Genomic DNA, 6,710 nt, shown 5'->3' with positions numbered 1-6,710 from the left:
CCCCAAGCCACCCCCTATGTGCGCCTATGGATATTGCACCCGAGCAGCTCACAGTCGTGATGAGTATTGTTGTAACGCTCCTGACTACAATAAGTCGAGTCTAAGTACGATGTACAATGTATATACCGGTATATACCGCACGCTATTGCAGTGACGTATTTTCAATGACATGGTTTTCATCGCGGTGCCATTATATAGTATTATTATACTATTATAGGAAAACATAACCCGAGTTTCCTTCGAAATTTGGATCAATCACAACCATTGAATATTATAATATATTACTACGAATTCATTATACGTACGAATTATAATATAACCGCTTATACAGTACTATAACAAGTATGCGTAACATAGGCGCAAATAGGTGGGGGCTTGGGGGGGACTTAGTCCCCCCACATTTCTGCCAAGTCCCCCCAGTTCAAAAGTCAGTTATTAGTACTGAGCATATATAATTTTTAGAAAATATTATAGGAGGGGCTTTAGTCCCCCCAAAATAATTAGTCTATTTGCGCCTATGATGCGTAATGTGATCGATTTTTATTTAATTTTACGACCGAGCTGTATTGAATTTTTTTTTTCATTACCTAACAATTTTTTAACAAACAACTAGTTTTCTTAGAATATATTTTTTATAATACGGATGTATTATACTTCGCTTATAATATTAATCTCACTTTAACATGTATCAAGTAATATTGTAATAATATAGTATACTATATATATATACTAGTATACTACATATAGGTATGCAAATGCAATATAATATTATAATAATTATTATTTGATCCTGAATTATTTTTATCCTGCAGTTCGATCAGAGCTCATTAATTTATAGGTCGACGAAGAAGAGAGTACCCGTATGAATAACTGTGTCTATCTCTATGAGACCTGTCAATAACCTGACCTAAAATAACCTGTTGATGATAGGTCAAACCGACTGAGGGATGTGCGAGGGGCTCTAAACAATCTGCAGAAGTAGATTGAATGCAGCTATATGATTTAAGCTTAAAAATTATGCAATTATGCTTAGCAAATTACCATGAACAATATTATAATTATACACACTATGCTTAACTAAGCAGAGACGAATTTAGTTGGGAGAGAGGTCAGGTCCTATAGGTGTCACATATATATATATATTAATTACACCTATGTTTTTTCTATAATAATATAATGGACATACTGGAGTTCCGTAATCCTGTTGGAACTTTTTATTTTTATTAATCTTCTATTCATGAGAAAACCATTTTTATAATGAGGTGAGTTTGTAAGTAACATTAAGGCGGCACCCTGCACACGTATACGTTTTCTATAGAAAAATCTGCCTGGACATTTAAAAATTATTTTAAAGCTTATTAATTGATTTGTTACAGCATAGTATTAACTATGACGAAAAATGTTCACATTTTGGTGGTGCCAGAGACCCAGAGGCCAGAGTGTAAGCGTTTAGGGCGTGACCTTCTACCTAACCTATAATACATTAATACATTAATTGGTATTATTATTATTATTATAATTTTTTAAAGAAAAACATATTATTATCCATATAATATATTATATATTAAATGATTTATTTTATGCCGATAGAGAATATGCATTATAGCTGCAGTAAATAAAAGAGTAAAAAAGTCTTGTTTTGTTGAAATGGAGAGTATCGAATGGCAGTAGATCAAAAATTAAAAAAATTTAAAAATGCCAATCGATGTACCTTGTTTCTAAATTAAAATATCGAGTTCAAATTGCAGACAGGTCATTATGTATTAAAATATACTGTCATTATTATTTATATATTTTTAGATTTTATAATAACCGTTTATAGACTTACCTTATAGCTTATAAGGCTATAAATCGCTGCCTATGACGGGAATACTAGCAAGATTTTCTTTCTTCATTTCCCGTCGTGGAGACAGTAAAACATGTCGGTGTAGCGTCCCCTTATAACTATAACAAAGAAGGTCTGGAACACACTTGTAGTTGTATTATTATACATTTATACAAGTACCTACATAATATAATATAAGAACGTTCACCGGCATAATTTATAAAGTATCATTATATTATAATACAATTGCCACTCGTAGCCTTATTAGTTTTAATATTATTTATGTCTCATGATGACATTAGAACTGAAAATAATAATTTAACGAATGCACGAGTTCAATGAACGTTATAATGAAAGTCATCAACATTTTGCATGGCTCGTTGAAAAATATGTCAATACATTAAAAATAAACTGCTACCTAGTCGATATAATATTTTGATACCGTTATATTGTATGGTAGTTGGGACATCAGTTTTGCCGACCACATTGATAAATTTAAAATTCCGTTTTTGAGCATTTTATACTATATACCCTCAACAGAAACATTTGTGTGTCAGACTGTCTGAAAATTGTATTAGCAAGCAACAATCAGATATTCGATGACAAAGACTTCTATAGACTCGTATAATTTACAGTTATCTTAATTTCTCATTATTTTATACGGGATTCAGCTGCACGATATTATAAATGGTACATTATGATATTGCATAATATATATGTGTGTGTGTGTGCGTGTGTGTGTGTGTGTGTGTGTGTGTGTGTGTGTGGCGCGCGCGCGCGCGTTCGTGTATATTAGTTTATGAGCCTATTTATTTTGTAAATTTATGATATAATGAACGATTAAAAATAATACGCCAGACAAATTGTAATTAAATAATATTGGGTTGAAGTTAGGCTTAACCTATATGTACAGAGTGATTCATCAAGCATGCGCACTCTCTTTTGATAACTTTTCCAAATTCGGATATTTGTAACCTTTAGAATTTTAAAAATACCTACTTGATAGCCCATATTTTCAAATACTTAAATTGTTTATATTATCATCTATAAGAAGACAAGAAGTCTCTAAAAGATATCGATTTCATTTGTTCAAATAAAAATCAACAATATCTAGAAATTGTAAGTTGGATTATTTTGTTGAAAATATATCCATAAATCAAAATTCAAAAGAATAGTTTTTGAGTTATTTTACTTAGTGCACTAAGGATAATTTATAAGTCCATGATAATGGGTTTGTAAGAACGTAAGATATAGTTAGATACTTAGATCCATATATGGTTAGGTACGAGGTATATCTATATGATTTAGATTCATCAACATTTTCAAAATATCATCTGTTTAATAATTAAAAGTAAAAAAGGTTGGTTCCCAATTGATAAAAATAAGTTCGTATTACCACAGGACACTCTTAAAGAGGTGTGGTAATCAAAATAAATCCGACCTCCTTAAAAGTTCCAAATATCAAAATTTTAATACATACATTATTTTATAAAAAAAGTTTGCGTGAACATGCTTGACCCTGTATAATATATCGGTTTGCTGGAGCCGTGTTGAATAGTGACTAGTATACTTACTATTAATAACATAAATTAGTTAATAGGAAAAATAGTTATGATTTGTAATACTTATTTCTACTGGTAATATAGTATCATCTATTTGTGCGTATTTGTAGTATATATATAATAATGATATGATCTATAAATCTAATAGGCTATAATAGCTGTAGGTAACACTTGCACATTACGGCATTACATGTAACACACCTGCAGGGGCTATATTATTATAATCTAACTAGGTATCAGACGAAATCGAGTTTAAATTTACTTGCTCAGTCGTTGAAACTGCAGAGGTTTTAAACGCATTGAAAGTTTGTAGGTATATAATATTACATCAATTCGTTTGCAAATTAATAAACTGTGGTTCATTAATTGGTATGGTCTGGCTATTAACAACAGTTTTTTTTTAATTGAATTTATTTTTCAAATGACATTTGTTAAACTAAATCAAACTAAATGAAAGTCCTACGTGCTGCTGCCATGATGATTGAGATGACCGACCGATATAATAAAATAATATAGTAATGTACTCAGCTGTTTGCAGTTTGCCGTTTGTAAATGATTTCCCCGCTGAAAAACACAAACCTAAATAACAACGAGACTGTGAAAACATAAAATAATAATATTCAACGTTCACAACACATCGTATTACATTAAAAGCCCGCAGGTAGGTGCTTATTGTATATCGTGATGATAACAAAGAATACAATACACTTTCAGTCACTTCGTGGCTTCATGCCTCTATCATTATTTTATATTATTATAGAAATCGAAACTATTTAGCGATTTCAAAATGTTAAATCATTATCATAAACTGATGTGTAACTGTGCAAGCACATGAGTAAAGAAGAAGTACATTATCTATTATATTATTTATATTATTTTGACGTTCGATGTACTAGGTGTTTTATAATATATTATTTATATGTATATATAGGTAAATTCGCGCGTTTACACATCATTATTTAGTTAAAAACTACGCGCCACATCGTATAAATTATTAATATATGCGGTATTAAAAAATAGTTTTTTGAACTTAACAGTTTTATGTGGGTACCTACTTATCGACTACTGCGATGGTGTTTTTTATTTTGAATCGCACAATAAAATATAATATATGGGTACCTATGGATGTGTATAAAATGAAAAAAAATAGAAAACCACAAATATAATAATAATAACGGCCATAAAATATTCAACACAGTTTCATTTTGTAACATTCTGCACGCTGTACAGTGACATTTTTGGTATTTGGTAGTTTGCCATTTCCCGAAAGAAGACATTATAACATTCTAGACGTATATAAAATAAATGTATGCATAGTACATATTATTATAATATATAGGTACCTACAATAATACTAAAATTTCCATTTATTTTTTCGACAACAATATGAAAATCTAACAGTAAAAAGACCAACAACGATTATCGTGATTTGTAATAATAAGAAAACGTCATCTAATGGCTAATAATTCCTATATTATAATATACTACTTGTGCCATAACGATTTTTTAACGACTACCTATGTATATTCTCTACTGCGTATATTGAATTGAATTAAAATAAATATGTATAATATATACGAATACGATAAACAAAACAAACAACATAATATTATTTATAATACCTACGTGTTAAATACATACTCAAATATGAATAATGATATGATTCGCTTACTAGTTGAGAATACTGTTCTTATACCTGCAGCTAATCCGTGGTTTTCAGTTTTTGTATTAATTAGTTAAACTTGCATAATATGGCAACTTTAAGATTTTTAAAAAAAAAAAAGTTCTGGAGCACAGATATAAGATATGATATAATTGGAGTGATGGCCATTAACCCCCAGCAAACTTTCGTTACGCTACCCAGTGACTAAGTGACACCATGGCTCATTTAAACGTTGAATACTAATACATAATTAACTATATACATTAAACATGATTTTAAAAACAATATCTTTCTGAATTAGAAATAAAAAATATATGTGATGCACTATGATAGCCGTTTAAATTTCAAAAGCTGTATGGTGAAAAATTTAGTTTTTAATTAAGGCGGCGGTAATATATTTAAACATTTTTTTTCCTTAGGTTTTTTAAAACGCAAGAATCGACCGAGAATATGAGTGTTTTCCCCGTTAGATAAAACCACGATGTAACGCTAAATTATAATAATATGCATTTTCGCATTAGTAAATATAATAATAACAATAATAATATTATAAATTATAATGTAATTATGTGCATCAGCGTTGTTGCCCAAGTCGTGTTGCGTTTGGCCCGGCCGCTAATAATGTGGTGCCAGGGTCATGTACCTGTAGTTGTTGTAGTCGTATATTATAATGTAGTGAGCGTTACAGTGAGCATCCGAGAGAGTGACCTTGAAGGAGACTCACGCACACGAATTATATATTATTTTACAGTTGTTGGCAACGGTGGCACGAGACTCGATATCGCAATCGGCGGTCAACTATATACACGTGAATATTAAAAAAAAAAACTAAAATTAAAAAACTAAAATCCAAATACCGTTTTATTACTATATATAGCTATCGTATCATATTATATGGACCTATCACACGCTATAACCGCGATGTTTATTATTCGGTACTTCGGTATAGGACTTATGGTATACCTACGTAATAATATGTTAGTACATTGCGTATTTGATATTTCATGTTCGTTACAGCGCATGACGTGTGAGACGATTAAAGTTTCAGAAAAATGTTCGTGGGTGCGTAGTGATTTGTGCGTATCTTCAATCTTGTCTCAGAATTTGGTACATAAAATATTATGATATACTTGCACGCTTAATTTATGTAAACACTTAAATGTGCACTCAGCACTGTATACTTTATCATGCTTAGGTATATACGTTATATTTGTGGTTATTTGATACTCATCTTATTGTAATAGTGTGCTGCAAGTATTGAAGTATAGTGGATGGGTGATTGAGGGTTAAGCACATTAATAAAAATAATAAATAAGTACGAGTAAAAAGCTCTACGCACTTACAACAAACGTGGAATGTAATAGAAGAGTTTCTCGAAATCCTATGAGGTTATCCGTTATAATGGTTGTATTATTGTTTGAACAAATACTCAGGGGGGCTTAGTCTTTCTTGATATTTTTTCCACTTTGTGCGAATGGACTATTAAAGGTAGGTACACCCGCGAAAAACGTGAGGATAATAATATCATACGAAATAATCTTACGAAGCAAGTCACCCCCCATTCCTCAACACTCTTGTAACATGGCTTTATATAATATGAAATATAATATTATGACGTATTTTATACTCAATATACTCAAAATCCAATCACCCAACTTTC

This window comes from Acyrthosiphon pisum, chromosome A1 (assembly GCF_005508785.2).
Source record: "Acyrthosiphon pisum isolate AL4f chromosome A1, pea_aphid_22Mar2018_4r6ur, whole genome shotgun sequence".
Lineage (NCBI taxonomy): Eukaryota > Metazoa > Arthropoda > Insecta > Hemiptera > Aphididae > Acyrthosiphon > Acyrthosiphon pisum.
The sequence above is the reverse complement of the archived record's forward strand: the minus strand, read 5'-3'. Positions refer to the sequence as shown.